Source organism: Salmo trutta, chromosome 13, assembly GCF_901001165.1.
Source record: "Salmo trutta chromosome 13, fSalTru1.1, whole genome shotgun sequence".
In the NCBI taxonomy this organism is placed as follows: domain Eukaryota; kingdom Metazoa; phylum Chordata; class Actinopteri; order Salmoniformes; family Salmonidae; genus Salmo; species Salmo trutta.
Genome location: NC_042969.1, coordinates 41,452,884 through 41,474,505, shown reverse-complemented (window position 1 = coordinate 41,474,505; position 21,622 = coordinate 41,452,884). Strand labels below are relative to the sequence as shown.

General features: G+C 45.3%; 1 protein-coding gene across 1 annotated transcript in view; it reads right to left on the bottom strand.

Moving 5' to 3' along the window:
• Positions 1 to 21,622, bottom strand: part of LOC115206769 (mucin-1-like) — a 40,731-nt gene that overhangs the window by 10,089 nt on the left and 9,020 nt on the right. The gene's annotated exons all lie outside the window — the stretch shown is intronic.

Below are 21,622 nucleotides of genomic sequence, written 5' to 3'. Positions count from 1 at the left end.
CCTCAAGGGTGCATGCTCAGCCCCCTCCTGTAATCCCTGTTCACCCATGACTGCGTGGCCAAGCACGTCTCCAATTCAATCATCAAGTTTGTAGACGACACAACAGGCTAATGACGAGACAGCAACGAGACAGCCTATAGGGAGGAGGTGAGGGCTCTGGCGGAGTGGTGCCAGGAAGATAACCTCCTCCTCCTCAACGTCAACAAAATGAAGGAACTGATCGGGGTCTTCAGGAGACAGGGTCGTGCTCTCTCTCCTATACCATCGACGGGGCCGCAGTGGAGAGGGGCAATAGCTTCAGGTTCCTCGGTGTGCACATCACTGACAAACTGAAATGGTCCACCCACACAGACAGCGTGGTGAATTAGGCGCAACAGCGCCTCTTCAACCTCAAGAGGCTGAAGCAATTTGGCTTGTCACCTAAAACCCTCACAAACATTTACAGATGCACCATTGAGAGCATCCTGTCGGGCTGTATCACCGCCTGGTACGGCAGCTGCACCGTCCGCAACAGCAGGGCTCTTAAGAGGGTAGTGAGGTCTGCCCAAAGCATCACCGGGATCAAACTACCGGCCCTCCAGGACATCTACAGCACCTGGTGTCACAGGAAGGTGCTATTTGAATTGACGCCCCCCCACCCTTGCTGCTACTCGCTGTTTATTATCTATGCATAGTCACTTCACCCCTACCTACATGTACAAATTACCTCGACTAACGTGTTCCCCCACACATTTATTCGGTACCGGTACCCCTTGTATATAGCCTCGTTATTGTTATTTTATTGTAAAAAAAATGTAAACTTTAATTTATTCAGTAAATATTTTCTTAACTCTATTTTCTTAACTGTGTGGTTGGCTTGTAAGTAAGAATTTCACTGTAAGTTCTACACCTGTCGTATTCGACGCAAGTTACAAATAAAATTAGATTTGAAGATTATCAAGGAGCTCAGCCACCCGAGCCACGGCCTGTTCACCCCACTATCATCCAGAAAGCGAGGTCAGTACAGCTGCATCAAAGCTGGGACCGAGAGACTGAAAAACAGCTTCTATCTCAAGGCCATCAGACTATTAAATATCCATCACTGGCCGGCGACCACCCTATTACTCAACCCTGCACCTTAGAGGCTGCTGCCCTCTATACATAGACATGGAATCACTAGTCACTTTAATGTTAACATACTGCTTTACTCATCTCATATGTATATACTGTATTCTATTCTACTGTATTTTAGTCAATACCACTAAGACATTACTCATCCTAATATTTATATATTTCTTAATTCCATTATTTTACTTTTAGATGTGTGTGTATTGTTGTGAATTGTTAGATACTACTGCACTGTTGGAGCTAGGAACACAAGCATTTCACTACACCCGCAATAACATCTGCTAAGTATGTGTATGTGACCAATAATCTTTGATCTTCTGCATTTAACCGAACCCCTCTGAAATCAGAGAATTGCAGGGGGGCTGCCTTAATCGACATCATCTGCGCCTGGGGAACAGAGCACCACAACTTTACTGTGTGTTAAATCAATATGTTAGTAGTAGGTAGTAGTAAGGATGTAGTTTAGAGTCAGTTATAGTTGATCTCAGTGGAAGGCTGTATTCCTAGTAGCCTGGAGACAGCCATGAGAGCGCCACAACTTTACTGTGTATTGCAGGGTTCCCCAACTGGTGGCCTGCAACTGGTTTTATTTGGGCCCCCAAAGTCTTCTGAGCAAATGTTTATTTTATTTGTATGAAAAAAATGTAATTGTTGATCATGACTGTAAAAACACCAGGAAATCAGCTCCAAGTGATTTTAATTTAAAGAAATCTGTTCCCAAGTATTCCCAAGCATAATTGTTGAGCTGAATATCAGGAGTGAGTCAAAGAACTCCACTTCCCAGAGTGCACCAGCAGCAGCAAACCAGCTGCTTGTCACCTGATCAATCATTTTCACTGATTTGGAGCACCTGTGAAGGCATGGAGGGCGTCAGTCATTCAGAAGAACAAACTTCAGAGGGAAAACTCACAGGTTCAGTCCAAAGACGCCAATGGTAAAAGGCTTAAATGGTTAATTCATCTTAGTTATTTAGAATGTTATTTAAATGTATAAACTAATTTAAGTTCATTAAAATGTTTAATTAAGATGGTAACTTTTTGTTCCGTCTTTAAAGGTTTACAACTTAATTTACTGGCTAATTTACTGGACAGACCAATCAACTGAAGGCAAACTAAAAATAAAAAAGATTGAGTTGGAAAATGTAGTTGTCCCTGTGTCCTTTGGATGGTGAACAAGAGGAGGACTTGACAATAATAGAGAGACGTGATCGTATACAAATTGTAAGAAAAGTTTTAAATTATTATGTTTTAGTTCAACATTATATATGTTTGGGCTTCTTGTGGTCAATTTGCAGTCTTCTATTTTGTATTCCTTTTTCTCTCCAATTTCGTGATATACAATTGGTAGTTAGTCTTGTTCCATCGCTGCAACTCCCCTACGTACTCGGGAGAGGCAAAGGTCGAGAGCCATGTGTCCTCTGAAATACAACCCTGCCAAGCCGCACTGCTTCTTGACACACTGTCCGCTTAACCTGGAAGCCAGCCGCACCAGAGGAAATGTGTCAGAGGAAACACCGTCCAACTGGCAACCGAAGTCAACTTGCAGGTGCCAGGCCCGCCACAAGGAGTCGCTAGAGCGCGATGGGACAAGGAAATCCCGGCCGGCAAAACCCTCCCCTAACCAAGACAGAGCTAGGCCAATTATGCGCTGCCTCATGGGTGTCCCGGTTACGATTGGCTGTGACACAGCCTGGGATTGAACCCGGGGCTGTAGTGACACCTCAAGCACTGCGATCCAGTGCCTTAGACCGCTGCGCCACTCGGGAGGCCCTACAAATGATTATTTATTAATATGTTCCGGCCCCCCGTTCATCCACTCCAGCTGAATCTAGTTGATAATCCCTGGTGTATTGTGTTAAGCTGTGAATCAAAAGGCAGCAACATGCATGTCTACGTTATTGATGTTACTGATGTTACCCCTGCTAGTGCTTTGTTTACCTTTCACACTTTCCAAACACACTTTATCACTCTCTCTGTCATCAGTCACTGATAAGGATAAGAGCAATAACATCCTAATGTACTCTCATCCATCATATCTCTCTGCTTGTGAATGCATGAGAAGGACCCAGATACAAATACTCAAACTGGACAGTTTTATCTCCATCTCTTCATTCAAAGACTCAATCATGGACACACTTACAGACAGTTGTGGCAGCTTAGCGTGATGTAATGTTGTCTCTACCTTCTTGCCCTTTGTGCTGTTGACTGTGCCCAATGATGTTTGTACCATGTTTTGTGCTACTACCATGTTGTTGTCATGTTGTGTTGCTGTGTTGTCATGTGTTGCTGCCTTGCTATGTTGTTGTCTTAGGACTGTCTGTCGTGATGTGTGTTTTGTCCTATATTTATATTGTATTTATTAGGTCCCTGCAGGGGCCTTTTGGTAGGCCGTCATTGTAAATAAGACTTTGTTCTTAACTGACTTGCCTGGTTAAATAAAAATAAATAAAATTAAAGTAGACAGTTCATTGTGCTGTTTTCCAAACAGCAGACGATAAACTAGTGTCTTCCTTCACCACCTTGGGAATGAAAGCAGGCATGGCACCTACACTAGCTGGCTCGATGAATGACATTACGTTTCGTCCAGCATGGCTTTACTGAAAACAAACAATGAGTGGGTCTGAGGTTGGAAGAGGTGGGAAGAGAACGTTGGGAAGCAGTGGTGGTTCGTGAATCGTATGGTTCCCAGCCCCTTCTCGCAGCGAGGTAATCCTGCCTAATGTCGGCCTCTCCTTTCAAAGGGTAGAGCTGTCTATGAACAAGGACAGCCTATAGGAGTCCCTAAACCTGGGAAGAGCTGGCTATGAACAAGGACAGCCTACAGGGGTCCCTAAACCTGGGTAGAGCTCCCAGTCTCAGCGAAGCAGCACAGTGTTTCCCTACATATTGTCTGAGACATCTTGACATCTTGCCTTTGTCCAGGTCCTGGGGGGTAATCTGCCCCATATTGTCCTGGGGGGTAACCTGCCCCATATTGTCCTGGGGGGTATCCTGCCCCATCTTCCCTGTGGCTCAGTTGGTAGAGCATGGTGTGTGCAACGCCAGGGTTGTGGATTTGATTCCCACGGGGGGCCAGTACAACAACAAAAAAATAATTTAAAAAAGGCATGAAATGAAATGTATGCATTCACTACAGTAAGTCGCTCTGGATAAGAGTGTCTGCTAAATGACTAAAATGTAAAAATGTTGTCCTGGGGGTAACCTGCCCCATATTGTCCTGGACCTGTAGAGGTGTGATTCGGGCCTGTGTGGTCAATCAGCCTGCTTGTCGTTGTCCTGGGCTGCCCCTGGGGCTCGCTGTGTAAAACCTGGGGCCTCTTAAGATAAACACAGGATTTACGTACAGGCATAGGGGTCTTGCTGAGCATACAGAGCCGACACAGCGGGGCCCCCATCCATAGAGAAGAGTAGTGCACTATGTAGGGACTAGGGTGCAATTTGGGACACATCCATTGTCTAAGACATCTTGAGAGTCCCAGGGTGGAGAGGTGTTTCAGCCTGCCTATGTGTCACGTCCTGACCATAGAGAGCTCGTATTTTCTATGGTAGAGTAGGTCAGGGCGTGACTGGGGTTTTTTGTCTAGTTGAATTTTTCTATGTTCTAGTTTCTTTTTTCTATGTTGGGGTTTTCGTATGATTCCCAATTAGAGGCAGCTGGTCATCATTGTCTCTAATTGGGGATCATATTTAAGTAGTTGTTTCTCCCACTTGTGTTTTGTGGGAGATTATTTTGAGTTAGTGCATGTTGCACCTCTTCGTCACGGTTTGTTGTTTTGTTTATGGTTTATTGTATGTCTTGCATAGTTTCACATTAAAATAAATGATGTGGAACGATACCCACGCTGCGCCTTGGTCTCATTCAAACGACGGACGTGACAGAATCTCCCACCACCAAAGGACCAAGCAGCGTGGCCAGGAGTGGACATGGGAAGAGATCCTGGACGGCAAGGGACCCTGGACGCAGATTGGGGAGTATCGCCGTCCAAGGGAGGAGATAGAGGCAGCAAAAGAGGAACGGCGACGCTACGAGGAATTAGCAAGGCAACAACAGAGCCCGAGAGGCAGCTCCAAAAAACAATTGGGGGGGGGGGGGCACACGGAGTGGTCGGCGGAGCCGAGGGGTGAACCAGAGCCACTCAGGGAGTCCAGTGAGGTACTCGACGAAAGATTCCGGAGAGAGGTGTTGGCGTTGAGAGCGCTGCAGAGCGGGCGTGCTTACTGTGGGGAGCGTGTGACCAGTCAGGCACCGTGTTATGTGGTGATGCGCACTGTGCCTGCGCCCCGCATTTGCCGTGCTAGAGTGGGCATTCAGCCAGGACGGGTTGTGCCGGCTCAGCGCTCCTGGTCTCCAGTACGCCTCCTCGGTCCAGGATATCCTGCGCCAGCTCTACGCACTGTGTCGCCAGTGCGCATTCACAGCCCAGTTCGTCCTGTGCCAGCGCCCCGCATTTGCCGGGCTAAAGTGAGCATTCAGCCAGGACAGGTTGTGCCAGCTCTACGCTCCAGACCTCCAGTGCGCCTCCACGGTCCATGTGGAACGATACCCACGCTGCGCCTTGGTCTCATTCAAACAACGGACGTGACACTATGTCCTGGTCCTGTCGGGTAATCTGCCTCCTATTGTCCTTGTCCTGGGGTTAACAAGTCTCGTATTTTCCTAGTCCTATGGGGTAACCTGACTCATATTGTCCTAGTCCTGTGGGGTAACCTGACTCGTATTTTCCTGGTCCTGGGGGTAACCTGTCTCGTATTGTCCTGGCCGGCAACCTGTCTCGTATTGTCCTGGTCCTGGGAGTAACCTGTCTGGTATTGTCCTGGTCGGTAACCTGTCTGGTATTGTCCTGGTCAGTAACCTGCCTCGTATTGTCCTGGTCCTGGGGGTAACCTGTCTGGTATTGTCCTGGTCCTGGGGGGTAACCTGTCTGGTATTGTCCTGGTCCTGGAGGGTAACCTGTCTGGTATTGTCCTGGTCCTGGGGTTAACCTGCCTCACATTGTGGAGGTTATAGGTGTTGCTTGTCTCCTTGTCCAAGGCTGCCCTGGGAGCATCGTGAAGCAGCAGCAGCAGTCTGTGAAGCGTTCCCAGATACTCTCCCAGCTGGGGATTCCTGCCTCACACCGTCCCTCTATAGATTCCTGCCTCACACCGTCCCTCTATAGATTCCTGCCTCACACCGTCCCTCTATAGATTCCTGCCTCACACCGTCCCTCTATAGATTCCTGCCTCAAACCGTCCCTCTATTGATTCCTGCCTCACACCGTCCCTCTATAGATTCCTGCCTCAAACCGTCCCTCTATAGATTCCTGCCTCACACCGTCCCTCTATAGATTCCTGCCTCACACCGTCCCTCTATAGATTCCTGCCTCACACCGTCCCTCTATAGATTCCTGCCTCACACCGTCCCTCTATAGATTCCTGCCTCAAACCGTCCCTCTAGATTCCTGCCTCAAACCGTCCCTCTATAGATTCCTGCCTCAAACCTTCCCTCTATAGATTCCTGCCTCAAACCGCCTCTCTATAGTTTCCTGCCTCACACCGTCCCTCTATAGATTCCTGCCTCAAACCGTCCCTCTATAGATTCCTGCCTCACACCGTCCCTCTATAGGTTCCTATCACACCGTCCCTCTATAGGTTCCTGCCTCACACCGGCCCTCTATAGATTCCTACCTCACACCGGCACTCTATAGATTCCTGCCTCAAACCATCCCTCTATAGACAGGGGGGCCTCTCCTTTCTAAAGGACAGTCTCAGAGCCTCAGAGTTTTACTAGATATTGTCTTAGGTGTGGTGTGTACGCTGCTTGTGTATTGTCCAGGGCTCCTGGTGGTGTGATTCAGACCAGGTCCTGAGGGGTCAATCACCATGCCTTGTATTGTCCAGGGCTGCCCTGGGGGTCTCTGTGTGAAACCTGGGGCCTCTAGATAAACACAGAGTTTATACACAGAGATAGAGGGCCGACCCAGGGTGTTGACACAGGCCTGGCTTGGGTGTACAAGCCTGACAGTGGGACCCCCACCCAGAGAAGGGTGAAGAAGGCCAAAACGTGAAAGAGAAAGAGATTTCCTCAGTGAAAACAATGTCCTGAGCAAATGTCAAATTGGCGTCTTACCAAAATACCATACGACAGAACAGGTATACACCATACATACCCTTATTGACAAACAAACAAAACAAAACAATATTCTGATGCTTTTACATCATTTTTTTTTCAACTCAATTTGGAATGAGGGTCTGCTATACAAACTGATGTTGACTCAATATGGAATGAAGGTCTGCTATACAAACTGATGTTGACTCAATATGGAATGAGGATCTGCTATACAAACTGATGTTGACTCAATATGGAATGAGGATCTGCTATACAAACTGATGTTGACTCAATATGGAATGAGGGTCTGCTATACAAACTGATGTTGACTCAATATGGAATGAGGAACTGCTATACAAACTGATGGAAAGCAGTGTTGGGGGGGAAACATATGACGTTATAAAATGTATGTACACAAACAAGTGTGTAGTTAAAATAGGCAATAAAACACACCGATGTCTTTCCTCAGGGTTGTGGGATGAGACAGGGATGCAGCTTGAGCCCCACCCTCTACAACATATACAGTGCATTCTGAATGTATTCAGACCCCTTGACTTTTTCCACATTTTGTTACGTTACAGCCTTATTCTAAAATTGATTAAATCATTTTTTCACTCATCTACACACAATACCTCATAATGACATCACAATACCTCATAATGACATCACAATACCTCATAATGACAAAGCAAAAAACAGGTTTTTAGAAATTTTTGCAAATAAAAAAACCCCCGGAAATATCACATTCAGAACCCTTTACTCAGTACTTTGTTGAAACACCTTTGACAGTGATCGAGTCTTTGTGGGTAAAACACTACAAGCTTGGTACACCTGTATTTGGGGAGTTGTATTGAGAGAGGCCTCCATTGTCATCGAGAGATGACAGGCTATGTACCCACTGCCCACAAAATGAGGTGGAAACAAGAGCTACACTTCCTGTATGACCATATTTGAGACACGCATTTCCCTCAGATTACACAGACCCAAAAAGAATTTGAAAACAATTCATATATTGATAAACTCCCATAACTGTTAGGTGAAATACAGCAATGTGTCATCACAGCAGCAAGATTCGTGGCCCGTTGCCATGACAAAAGGACAACCAATGGAGAACAAACACTGTAAATACAACCTGTATTTATCTGTTTATTATTTTACCTTTCATCCTTCAATTACTTGAACATTGTTACAATACTGTACATAGACAATAATAACATTAGTGTAACGGCTGTCGTATTGTAGAGAGGACCAAGGCGCAGCGGGTTGCATGTTCATCATTATATTTAATGAATAAAGATGACATGAAACAAAACAATAAACGACAGTTTCACAGGCTACAATAATCACTAGCAGTGCGAAATACAAATCCCCAGGTGAAAACACGCAACTAATATATGACTCCCAATCAGGAACAACGACGTACAGCTGTTCCTGATCGGGAGCCACGCAGACCACACAGAAATAAACAAACTAGAAAACCAACCTAGAATACAAAACCCAGAACATACACCAAAACCCCGTAATACATAAATAAAACACCCCTCTACAATACTCATAACCCCCGAACCATATAAAACAAATACCCTCTGCCACGTCCTGACCAACCTACAAATACAAATAACCCCTATACTGGTCAGGACGTGACAATTTGTCTATATTCTTTTTACATTTTTGTGAGTAATGTTTACTAATGTTTCCCTTGTTTATTTCCCTTTTGTTAATTGTCTATTCCAATTGCTTTGGCAATGTAAACATATGTTTCCAATGCCAATAAAGCCCTTTGCATTGATCGAGAGAGAGCAGATTAGAGAGAGAGAGAAAGAAAGAAAGAAAGAAAGAAAGAAAGAAAGAGAGAGAGAGAGAGAGAGAGACCAGTCTATCCAGGAGTTTATCAGCTGTTCCAGCTACAGGTCGCTTTCATCATGATCAGCACTGCTGTGTTCCAGCTACAGGTCTCTTTCATCATGATCAACACTGCTGTGTTCCAGCTACAGGCCTCTATCATCATGATCAACACTGCTGTGTTCCAGCTACAGGTCTCTTTCATCATGATCAACGCTGCTGTGTTCCAGCTACAGGTCGCTTTCATCATGATCAACACTGCTGTGTTCCAGCTACAGGTCCTCATCATGATCAACCCTGCTGTGTTCAGCTACAGGTCTCTTTCATTGTGATCAACACTGCTGTGTTCCAGCTACAGGTCCTCATCATGATCAACCCTGCTGTGTTCCAGCTACAGGTCTCTTTCATCATGATCAACACTGCTGTGTTCCAGCTACAGGCCTCTATCGTCATGATCAACACTGCTGTGTTCCAGCTACAGGTCTCTTTCATCATGATCAACGCTGCTGTGTTCCAGCTACAGGTCTCTTTCATCATGATCAACACTGCTGTGTTCCAGCTACAGGTCCTCATCATGATCAACCCTGCTGTGTTCAGCTACAGGTCTCTTTCATTGTGATCAACACTGCTGTGTTCCAGCTACAGGTCCTCATCATGATCAACCCTGCTGTGTTCCAGCTACAGGTCTCTTTCATCATGATCAACACTGCTGTGTTCCAGCTACAGGCCTCTATCATCATGATCACCACTGCTGTGGTCCAGCTACAGGTCTCTCATCATGATCCCCACTGCTGTGTTCCAGTGTGTGTGCGTCGATAGTAAACACTGCTAACAATCACCACCGACAGGAAAGATCTGGAAGTTGCCTCTTTCCTTCCCAGAGTTCAAGGACTTCATATTGTTGTTCTACCGCTACATACTAAACTGAAACAGCACTTTGTAATATTTTATCTTCCCTGTCCCATCTCTCTCAGGACTTACCCACAATTTAAACTACTGTCCAATCTCTCTCAGGACTTACCCACCATTTAAACTACTGTCCCATCTCTCTCAGGACTTACCCACCATTTAAACTACTGTCCCATCTCTCTCAGGACTTACCCACCATTTAAACTACTGTCCCATCCCTCTCAGGACTTACCCACCATTTAAACTACTGTCCCATCTCTCTCAGGACTTAACCCCCATTTAAACTACTGTCCCTGTTCCGTCCCTCTCAAGACTTATTTAATTGTAGTATCAATTATTACTATGTTTTTACTTGGTTATTTCATGAAGAGGAGTACTGTATAAAGTGACTGTAACCACTCTAACCATTCTCTGAGGTTCTGAGTGAGGAATCTGGACATGAATCTATCCCCTCCTCTCCACTGTGTTCCTTACAGGGGAAACTAGATCCATTTGTGACAGTCAGGGAGAATACTGAAACATACTGTTATACTGTACTGGAGCCCTGCTGACTGGACATGCTGTTATACTGTACTGGAGTCCTGCTGACTGGACACGCTGTAATGTCACGCAACGCTATTAAAAAACTAAACGGCAAGCGTTATGGCCTGTCGTCCTGCTGCAAGCACGCACACAGAAACACACACACAGGCACACACACATAGACATGCCTTCCTGCCACAGGCCACTCTCATCTTGGTGAAACATGTACAGCTCGTCTGTCTGACAGACAGACATTAACCCAGCTGGAGATCATCAAACAGCATCAAAGGTAACCCATGGCTGCGTCCCAAATGGAACCGTCTTACATTCACAGTGCACTAAGTAGTGCGCTAGAAAGGGAACCGGCTGCCATTTAGCACACACATTGTGAAGTGAAAGGATTTTCTCTCCTCCTCGCTCTCCCAGCTACACACAGGAAACATGGGAAAGCTTTGTGTGAGAACTGAACTGCTCTGTTTTTTTTCTCTCAACAGATGTCCTGTTTTCCTGACAGTCTTTCTGCTCTTCCACTTCCTGCTTTCAGGGACAGAAAGAGAGAGAGAGAGAGATGTTGGCGTTCCTGCTTCCTGGGTTGTCTGTAATATCCTCCTTTGGTCGTCTCTCCTTCCAGTTCTCAGCTGCCAATGACTGGAACGAACTACAAAAATCTCTAAAACTGGAAACACTTATCTCCCTCACTAGCTTTAAGCACCAGCTGTCAGAGCAGCTCACAGATCTCTGCACCTGTACATAGCCCATCTTTAATTTAGCCCAAACTACTACCTCTTCCCCTACTGTATTTATTTATTTTATTTATTTTGCTCCTTTGCACCATATTATTTATATTTTAACTTTCTTCAAACTACAAATCTACCATTCCAGTGTTTTTCTTGCCATACTTTATTTACTTTGCCACCATGGCATTTTTTTGCCTTTACCTCCCTTATCTCACATCATTTGCTCACATTGTATATAATCTTATTTTTTTCTACTGCATCATTGATTGTATGTTGTTTTACTCCATGTGTAACTCTGTGTTTTTGTATGTTGTCGAACTGCTTTGCTTTATCTTGGCCAGGTCGCAATTGTAAATGAGAACTTGTTCTCAACTTGCCTACCTGGTTAAATAAAGGTGAAATAAAAAAATTTAAAAAATCTGATCAGGTCACATGACAGGAAATAGAGGGTTTATATCAACAAATTAATCCCTTTCTAAGAGTCACAGATTTAGAGGATGCAACAAACAGATGACTCTCAAAATAGTCCGATTAAAAACAAAGGTTTTCAGAAATTAAATGACTTTAGTCAACAGCAATGAATCAATTGGTTGAAAGCAATGATGTTAAAAGCGGTGCTGGTAACACCAAGGTTGGGGGAATGAGTTCAAATCAAATGTTACTGGTCACATGCGCCGAACACAACAGGTCTAGACTTTACTGTGAAATATTTACTGACGAGCACTTTTCCCAACAACGCAGAGTTAAAAAGTCCAAGAAACATAAATAGAAAGAAAGAAAGAAAGAAAGAAAGAAAGAAAGAAAGAAAGAAAGAGGAATCTGGAGGGACCTGAAGATGTAGTCAGTTCAGTTTAACAGTTGAATCTGGAGGGACCTGAAGCCACACATTAGTCCCGTTGGAAACCAGCCAGCTGCTGACCACAGGATGGTCCACACTCACAGGGTAGCCTAGGGGTTAGAGTGTTGGACTAGTAACCGAAAGGTTGCAAGTTCGAATCCCTGAGCTGACAAGACACAAATCTGTCGTTCTGCCCCTGAACAAGGCAGTTAACCCTCTGTTCCCAGGCCGTCATTGAAAATAAGAATTTGTTCTTAACTGACTTGCCTAGTTAAATAAATGTAAAATAAATAAACTACAGATGGAGGATCATAATAGAGCCAGTTTTCTACAGCAGTAACATGAAATGTGAATTATTATAATTAATTAACATTGTTGTATACAGTTGATACTTTTTTTGTAAAGGGAAAATGAAGTCTGAAATGTCAAAGTGGAAATTTACAAAACTTCAGAAGCCTTTTTAAACCTCAAATACACTACAGGTTTTACACTACCTGCATTGAAGGAAAGTTCTCCTGCAACAGGGTGATCAAATTAAGATCCTACATCTGTCACTTCAGATAAGAACGAACAACTGCTAAATGACCATATTGTGGTGGGCAATACATTCTCTGTTTACATTGACCATATTGTGGTGGGCCATACATTCTCTGTTTACATTGACCATATTGTGGTGGGCCATACATTCTCTGTTTACATTGACCATATTGTGGTGGGCCATACATTCTCGGTTTACATTGACCATATTGTGGTGGGCCATACATTCTCTGTTTACATTGACCATATTGTGGTGGGCCATACATTATCTGGTTACATTGACCATATTGTGGTGGGCCATACATTCTCTGTTTACATTGACCATATTGTGGTGGGCCATACATTCTCTGTTTACATTGACCATATTGTGGTGGGCCATACATTCTCGGTTTACATTGAATGAAAGAATCTGCTTCAGAAGACCATATTAACGAATGATGGCTCACAGTGTAGCTCGGGGTCAAAGCTGTGAAAATCTGAAATAAAATCTGAAATCTGACATACAGAAATAGACTGTATGTCAGTCTGGCAAGAGCCTGGAGGAGGGAAGCCAGCCAGGAGGGCAGCCAGGCCACACAACAGACCTCCTGCCTAGGCTGTGGAGTCAGCAGCCCTCCCTGGATTTACCAGTAGACAGGGACAGGCCTCACCTTGTACAGGGGACAGGACATCTCTTTCTCTTTATGTCTCGCTCTCCCTGAGGAGGAGGAGGGGGGGTAGAGGAGGAGGAGGTGGGGTAGAGAAGGAGGAGAGTTAGAGGATGAGGAGGGGTAGAGGAGGAAGAGGACGAGGAGGAAGAGGAGGAGGGGGGTAGAGGAGGAGGAGGGGTAGAGGAGGAGGAGGTGTTGATGAGGAGGAGGTAGAGGAGGAGGGGGTAGAGAAGGAGGAAAGGGGGAGGTAGAGGAGGAGGAGGAGGGCTAGAGGAGGAGGATGATGGGAGGTAGAGGAGGAGGATGAGGAGGGATAGAGGAGGTGGGCAGGTAGAGGAGGAGGAGGAGGGAGGTAGAGGAGGAGGATGAGGAGGGATAGAGGAGGTGGGCAAGTAGAGGAGGAGGATGAGGAGGAGGAGGAGGTAGAGGAGGAGGGGGTAGAGAAGGAGGAAAAGGGGAGGTAGAGGAGGAGGAGGGCTAGAGGTGGATGATGGGAGGTAGAGGAGGAGGATGAGGAGGGGGGTAGAGGAGGAGGATGAGGAGGGATAGAGGAGGTGGGCAGGTAGAGGAGGAGGAGGAGGGGGGTAGGAGGAGGAGGAGGGGGTGTTTATAGGGTGTGAAGTGAGGATGTTATGGGGCCATCTGGATCTGTTTCCTGTATCCCTTCCCAGCAGCCTCTCTGTCTGACCCTGACTATGTTTTCCTGTACCTGTCCACACAGGACATCTCTCTCTCCCCCACTCTCTTTCTCTGTTGCTCTCACACTCTCTCCCCCACTCTCTTTCTCTGTTGCTCCCTCCAACCACCCCCCCCCCCCCCTCCCTGCAACCGGACACTTTTAATATCTCATCACTTTTATCACTCAGAAATGATTTCCCCTGCAGGGAAAGGAGAAAGTATACTCCGGAAACAACTTCGTATTGTGATTAGAGTCAAATTCTACCTCTCTCCCTCTTGTGAAACATAATAAATATACTGCTCAAAAAAATAAAGGGAACACTTAAACAACACAATGTAACTCCAAGTCAATCACACTTCTGTGAAATCAAACTGTCCACTTAGGAAGCAACACTGATTGACAATACATTTCACATGCTGTTGTGCAAATGGAATAAACAACAGGTGGAAATTATAGGCAATTAGCAAGACACCCCCAATAAAGGAGTGGTTCTGCAGGTGGGGACCACAGACCACTTCTCAGTTCCTATGCTTCCTGGCTGATGTTTTGGTCACTTTTGAATGCTTTCACTCTAGTGGTAGCATGAGACGGAGTTTACAACCCACACAAGTGGCTCAGGTAGTGCAGCTCATCCAGGATGGCACATCAATGCGAGCTGTGGCAAGAAGGTTTGCTGTGTCTGTCAGCGTAGTGTCCAGAGCATGGAGGCGCTACCAGGAGACAGGCCAGTACATCAGGAGACGTGGAGGAGGCCGTAGGAGGGCAACAACCCAGCAGCAGGACCGCTACCTCTGCCTTTGTGCAAGGAGGAGCAGGAGAAGCACTGCCAGAGCCCTGCAAAATGACCTCCAGCAGGCCACAAATGTGCATGTGTCTGCTCAAACGGTCAGAAACAGACTCCATGAGGGTGGTATGAGGGCCCGACGTCCACAGGTGGGGGTTGTGCTTACAGCCCAACACCGTGCAGGACGTTTGGCATTTGCCAGAGAACACCAAGATTGGCAAATTCGCCATTGGCGCCCTGTGCTCTTCACAGATGAAAGCAGGTTCACACTGAGCACGTGACAGACGTGACAGAGTCTGTAGACACGGTGGAGAACGTTCTGCTGCCTGCAACATCCTCCAGCATGACCGGTTTGGCGGTGGGTCAGTCATGGTGTGGGGTGGCATTTCTTTGGGGGGCCGCACAGCCCTCCATGTGCTTGCCAGAGGTAGCCTGACTGCCATTAGGTACCGAGATGAGATCCTCAGACCCCTTGTGAGACCATATGCTGGTGCGGTTGGCCCTGGGTTCCTCCTAATGCAAGACAATGCTAGACCTCATGTGGCTGGAGTGTGTCAGCAGTTCCTGCAAGAGGAAGGCATTGATGCTATGGACTGACCCGCCCGTTCCCCAGACCTGAATCCAATTGAGCACATCTGGGACATCATGTCTCGCTCCATCCACCAACGCCACGTTGCACCACAGACTGTCCAGGAGTTGGCGGATGCTTTAGTCCAGGTCTGGGAGGAGATCCCTCAGGAGACCATCCGCCACCTCATCAGGAACAAGCCCAGGCGTTGTAAGGAGGTCATACAGGCACGTGGAGGCCACACACACTACTGAGCCTCATTTTGACTTGTTTTAAGGACATTACATCAAAGTTGGATCAGCCTGTAGTGTGGTTTTCCACTTTAATTTTGAGTGTGACTCCAAATCCAGACCTCCATGGGTTGATAAATTGGATTTCCATTGATTCTTTTTGTGTGATTTTGTTGTCAGCACATTCAACTATGTAAAGAAAAAAGTATTTAGTAAGATTATTTCTTTCATTCAGATCTAGGATGTGTTGTTTAAGTGTTCCCTTTATTTTTTTGAGCAGTGTATTATCATTGATTAGAGCACCAGCAGGTAACACAGACATATCTCTAAAGCACAGTCACGCTGTGATGTCGCACAGCGCTACTAAACCACGGTCTGTCGGGCCTGGTGCGCACAGTGATAAACACCTCGTCACTAATCTGACTCAGATGTCCCAGTGAGGCTGATAAACGCTGGCCGACCGCGGCTCGGGTGTCCTGTCCTCCGCTACAAATCTGCATCCCCAATGGCACCCTATTCCCTTTATAGTACCCATAGGACTTTGGTCAATAGTAGGGCTCTATGTAGGGCTCTATGTAGGGCTCTGGTCAATAGTAGTGCTCTATGTAGGGCTCTGGTCAATAGTAGGGCTCTATGTAGGGCACTATGTAGGGCTCTGGTCAATAGTAGGGCTCTATGTAGGGCTCTATGTAGGGCTCTATGTAGGGCTCTATGTAGGGCTCTGATCAATAGCAGGGCTCTATGTAGGGCTCTGGTCAATAGCAGGGCTCTATGTAGGGCTCTATGTAGGGCTCTATGTAGGGCAGGGAAACTTTATTTTTATAGTTGGAAAAAATCGATTTTGTTGTTGTTGTTTGTAGCATTATTTGATCTTAAGAATTACATGTTGGGGAATTTTATGAATGATTTGCTTTTGGAATTTTATATATTATTTTCAATATTATTCATTTCCAGGTCTGCTCTGTGTCCAGGTCTGCTCCGTGTCCAGGTCTGCTCCGTGTCCAGGTCTGCTCTGTGTCCAGGTCTACTCCGTGTCCAGGTCTACTCTGTGTCCAGGTCTACTCTGTGTCCAGGTCTGCTCTGTGTCCAAGTCTACTGTGTCCAGGTCTACTCTGTGTCCAGGTCTACTCTGTGTCCAGGTCTACTCTGTGTCCAGGTCTACTCTGTGTCCAGGTCTACTCTGTGTCCAGGTCTACTCTGTGTCCAGGTCTACTCTGTGTCCAGGTCAAAGGAATTTTAACTGAAAAGGCTTCTTATGTGGGTAGTTTCTTCAATAGTCCTCTCTGGCTTTAAAAAATATTTATCTTAAAACGGTGACAGAGAGACTGGGCTGGGTCAGGGACAGAGAGACTGGGCTGGGTCAGGGTCAGAGAGACTGGGCTGGGTAAGGGATAGGGGGATAGTGGGGGCAGAGAGATTGGGCTGGGTCAGGGATAAGGGGATAGTGGGGGCAGAGAGACTGGGCTGGGTCAGGGACAGAGAGACTGGGCTGGGTCAGGGACAGAGAGACTGGGCTGGGTCAGGGACAGAGAGACTGGGCTGGGTCAGGGATAGGGGCATAGTGGGGGCAGAGAGACTGGGCTGGGTCAGGGATAGGGGGATAGTGGGGGCAGAGAGACTGGGCTGGGTCAGGGACAGAGAGACTGGGCTGGGTCAGGGATAGGGGCATAGTGGGGGCAGAGAGACTGGGCTGGGTCAGGGATAGGGGGATAGTGGGGGCAGAGAGACTGGGCTGGGTCAGGGATAGGGGGATAGTGGGGGCAGAAAGACTGGGCCAGGGATAGGGGGATAGTGGGGGCAGAGAGACTGGGCCAGGGATAGGGGCATAGTGGGGACAGAGAGACTGGGTCAGGGATAGGGGGATAGTGGGGGCAGAGAGACTGGGCCAGGGATAGGGGGATAGTGGGGACTGACAAGGTGCTACAAGGGGAAACTGGTCATTTTCTCTGACTCTTCCAGGCATTATGTTCTCATGAAACCACAATGACCTCCCACCGACAGGCCCAGCTGTGGCACTGACAAACGTTACCGTACACACTCCAATCAATCCTACTGCAGGCTCTTACCAATCACAACATGGCCCTAGACTCTTAGAATTAGTGGTGACTCGAGGAACCATGCGGATCCCAAGTGGTTCATGTTTGCACCTTTGGTTAGTTGATGGGTTCTTGGAGAAACCTTTAACGTTTTAATGTAGCAAAGCGTTCCTGGAGGAACCATGGAGTGGAGGCGTGGCTTAAGTAGGGATGTGACTTTCAGATATTTTTAGGTCACTGGGGGAAATTTTGTATCTTCAATGAGGCTAACAGAGGTGTCTGAGTTTCTCAAGTGCCTATTCAAAATCCCAAAGTTGGAATACTTCCCAATGTATTAATATTTGTAATCAGCAATGTTGACATTATTAATAATGCCTTTTTTTCTGCTTTGGTACAATTTTGGTACAACTCTTACAAAACTCAACAAATTATCAAAATGGCAGCTGTTTCAAATCTCTAAGCACATTTCCACATTTCCAGTACAACACAAAAAAATCTGAATAATTGTTTTCACCAAACACTTAGTGTTTCATCTATAAATAGATGTTTCACATTGCAATGCCCACAACAACACTTCTGATATGATTCTCTTTTTGCTAAAATACATTTTACTGTTACTTAAAAATCCAACTGTTCTTAATTGACGACTACGTGATGGTTTGTTAGTAAACCTAGAGATGTTACATCTCAACGGGTTAGTCTACTACAGACTGACAACTTCATAATGAAAATAATATTTAAAGTAAAATGTATGTATGTAATGTAAAATGTATGTCTGTAATGTAAAATGTATGTCTGTAATGTAAAATGTATGTCTGTAATGTAAAATGTATGTCTGTAAAGTGAAAAAGTAAAATGTATGTCTGTAAAGTAAAAAAGTAAAATGTATGTCTGTAAAGTAGAAACATAAAAGTATGATACTCAAATGTCCTACTATGATGATTAGTATTATGATTTTACTTCACAGTAAGTAAAAAAAATATATGATATTGACAAATTCAGAGATGTACTGTATGTAACAAATCATACGGGGCGTTGGACTAGTAACTGAAAGGTTGCTAGATCGAATCCCTGAGCTGACAAGGTAAAAATCTGTCATTCTGCCCCTGAACAAGGCAGTTAACCCACTGTTCCTAGGCTGTCATTGAAATTAAGAATTTGTTCTTAACTGACTTGCCTAGTTAAATAAAGGTGAAATATATTTATTTTTTAAATGAGGAAATTTACTGCGATTTCGATGAGAACCTACGGCTAGATGCTCCAGACAGTGATAGATGTGCAGAAGATGAATGTGCAAGTAGAGATACTTGGGTGCAAAGGAGCAAAAAAATAAATAACAATATGGGGATGAGGTAGGTGGATGAGCTATTTACAGATGGGCTATGTACAGGTGCAGTGATCTCTGAGCTGCTCTGACAGCTGGTGCTTAAAGTTAGTGAGGGAGATATGAGTCTCCACCTTCAGAGATTTTTGCAATTCGTTCCAGTCATTGGCAGCAGAGAACTGGAAGGAAAGGCGGCCAAAGGAGGAATTGGCTTTGGGGGTGACCAGTGAAATATACCTGCTGGAGTGCATGCTACGGGTGAGTGCTGCTATGGTGACCAGTGAGCTGAGATAAGGCGGGGCTTTACCTAGCAAAGACTTATAGATGACCTGGAGCCAGTAGGTTTGGCGACGAATATGAAGCGAGGGCCAGTCAACGAGAGCATACAGGTCGCAGCGGTGGGTAGTACAGTTGGAGTCATTAAAACTCGTTTTTCAACCACTCCACAAATTTCTTGTTAACAAACTATAGTTTTGGCAAGTCGGATAGGACATCTACTTTGTGCATGACACAAGTAATTTTTCAAACAATTGTTTACAGACAGATTATTTCACTTATAATTCACTGTATCACAATTCCAGTGGGTCAGAAGTTTACATACACTAAGTTGACTGTGCCTTTAAACAGCTTGGAAAATTCCAGAAAATTATGTCATGGCTTTAGAAGCTTCTGATAGGCTAATTACATCATATGAGTCAATTGGAGGTGTACCTGTGGATGTATTTCAAGGCCTACCTTGAAACTCAGTGCCTCTTTGCTTGACATCATGGGAAAATCAAAAGAAATCAGCCAAAACCTCTGAAAAAATTGTAGACCTCCACAAGTCTGGTTCATCCTTGGGAGCAATTTCCAAACGCCTTAAGGTACCAACGTTCATCTGTACAAACAATAGTACGCAAGTATAAACACCATGGGACCACGCAGCCGTCATATCTCTCAGGAAGGAGACGCGTTCCGTCTCATTGAGATGAACGTACTTTGGTGTGAAAGTGCAAATCAATCCCAGAACAACCGCAAAGGACCTTGTGAAGATACTGGAGGAAGCAGGTACAAAAGTATCTATATCCATAGTAAAACAAGTCCTATATTGACTTAACCTGAAAGGCCGCTCAGCAAGGAAGAAGCCACTGCTCCAAAACCGCCATAAAAAAAGGCAGACTACGGTTTGCAACTGCACACGGGGACAAAGATCATACTTTTTGGAGAAATGTCCTCTGGTCTGATGAAACAAAAATAGAACTGTTTGGCCATAATGACCATCGTTATGTTTGGAGGAAAAAGGGGGATGCTTGCAAGCCAAAGAACACCATCCCAACCGTGAAGCACGGGGGTGGCAGCATCATGTTGTGGGCCTGCTTTGCTGCAGAATGGATTTGTGCACTGATGTGGATATATTGAAGACATCAGTCAGGAAGTTAAAGCTTGATCGTAAATGGGTCTTTCAAATGGACAATGACCGCAAGCATACTTCCAAAGTTGTGGCAAAATGGCTTAACAACAACAAAGTCAAGGTATTGGAGTGGCCATCACAAAGCCCTGACCTCAATCCCATAGAAAATTTGTGGGCAGAACTGAAAAAGCGTGTGCAAGCAAGGAGGCCTACAACCTGACTCAGTTACACCAGCTCTGTCAGGAGGAATGGGCCAAATTTCACCCAACTTATTGTGGGAAGCTTGTGGAAGGCTACCCAAAACGTTTGACCCAAGTTAAACAATTTAAATGCAATGCTACCAAATACTAATTGAGTGTATGTAAACTTCTGACCCACTGGGAATGTGATGAAAGAAATAAAAGCTGAAAGAAATCATTTTCTCTACTATTATTCTGACATTTCAAATTCTTCAAATAAAGTGGTGATCCTAACTGACCTTAGACAGGGAATTTTTACTAGGAATTGTGAAAATCTGGGTTTAAATGTATTTGGCTAAGGTGTATGTAAACATCCAACTTCAACTGTACCTCAGAAGAAACACTGGATTTCCGTCTGTAAAAATAAATAAAAAAACGGTATTAATTATAAAAAAGATTAACAGCATTCCACCCATGAGGCCAAAGAGGGATTTTCGGTCATTGACTCCAGGAAAAGCTGACTGAGGCTGGGGGTCAATCAACACAGGCAGGATTGCAATCTATGGCTGTTCCCTGTAATGTACTGTATGCCAGTAGCAGACTATTACTACCAATGATGATTTTTCTAGGTCAGAGCTAAAGAAAATGTTTATATAACACATCTGAAATACTTTTTAACTGTAATTAATGAGTAGTGGACTTCCTTTTACACTATTTTGTTTCTGGGTAAAACGATCAATTCAAATCTGTCATGGTCTATTTTCCATTGATTTAAATAATATTACTACAGATAGATGTGAAGTGCCTTCTCCTGATACAGACCAAGTTCAGCCAACTTAAATTTGTACATTTTAGTCATTTAGCAGACGCTCTTATCCAGAGCGACTTACAGTAGTGAATGCATACATTTCATACTTTTTTTCCCCGTACTGGTCCCCCGTGGGAATTGAACCCACAACCCTGGCGTTGCAAACACCATGCTCTACCAACTGAGCCACCCTGTTCCTTATATAGTGCACTACTTAATAAGCTCTTGTCAAAAGTAGTGCACTACTTATAGGTAATAGGGTGTCATGTGGGACACAGCCACTGAGTGCCAAAGTTCAGCCTACTTGAACTGAACCCAGTTAAGGATGAGGAGCGATGTCCTCCAACACCTTTACTCCACCACACTGAAACTGAGTCCCAAAATGGCACCCTTTT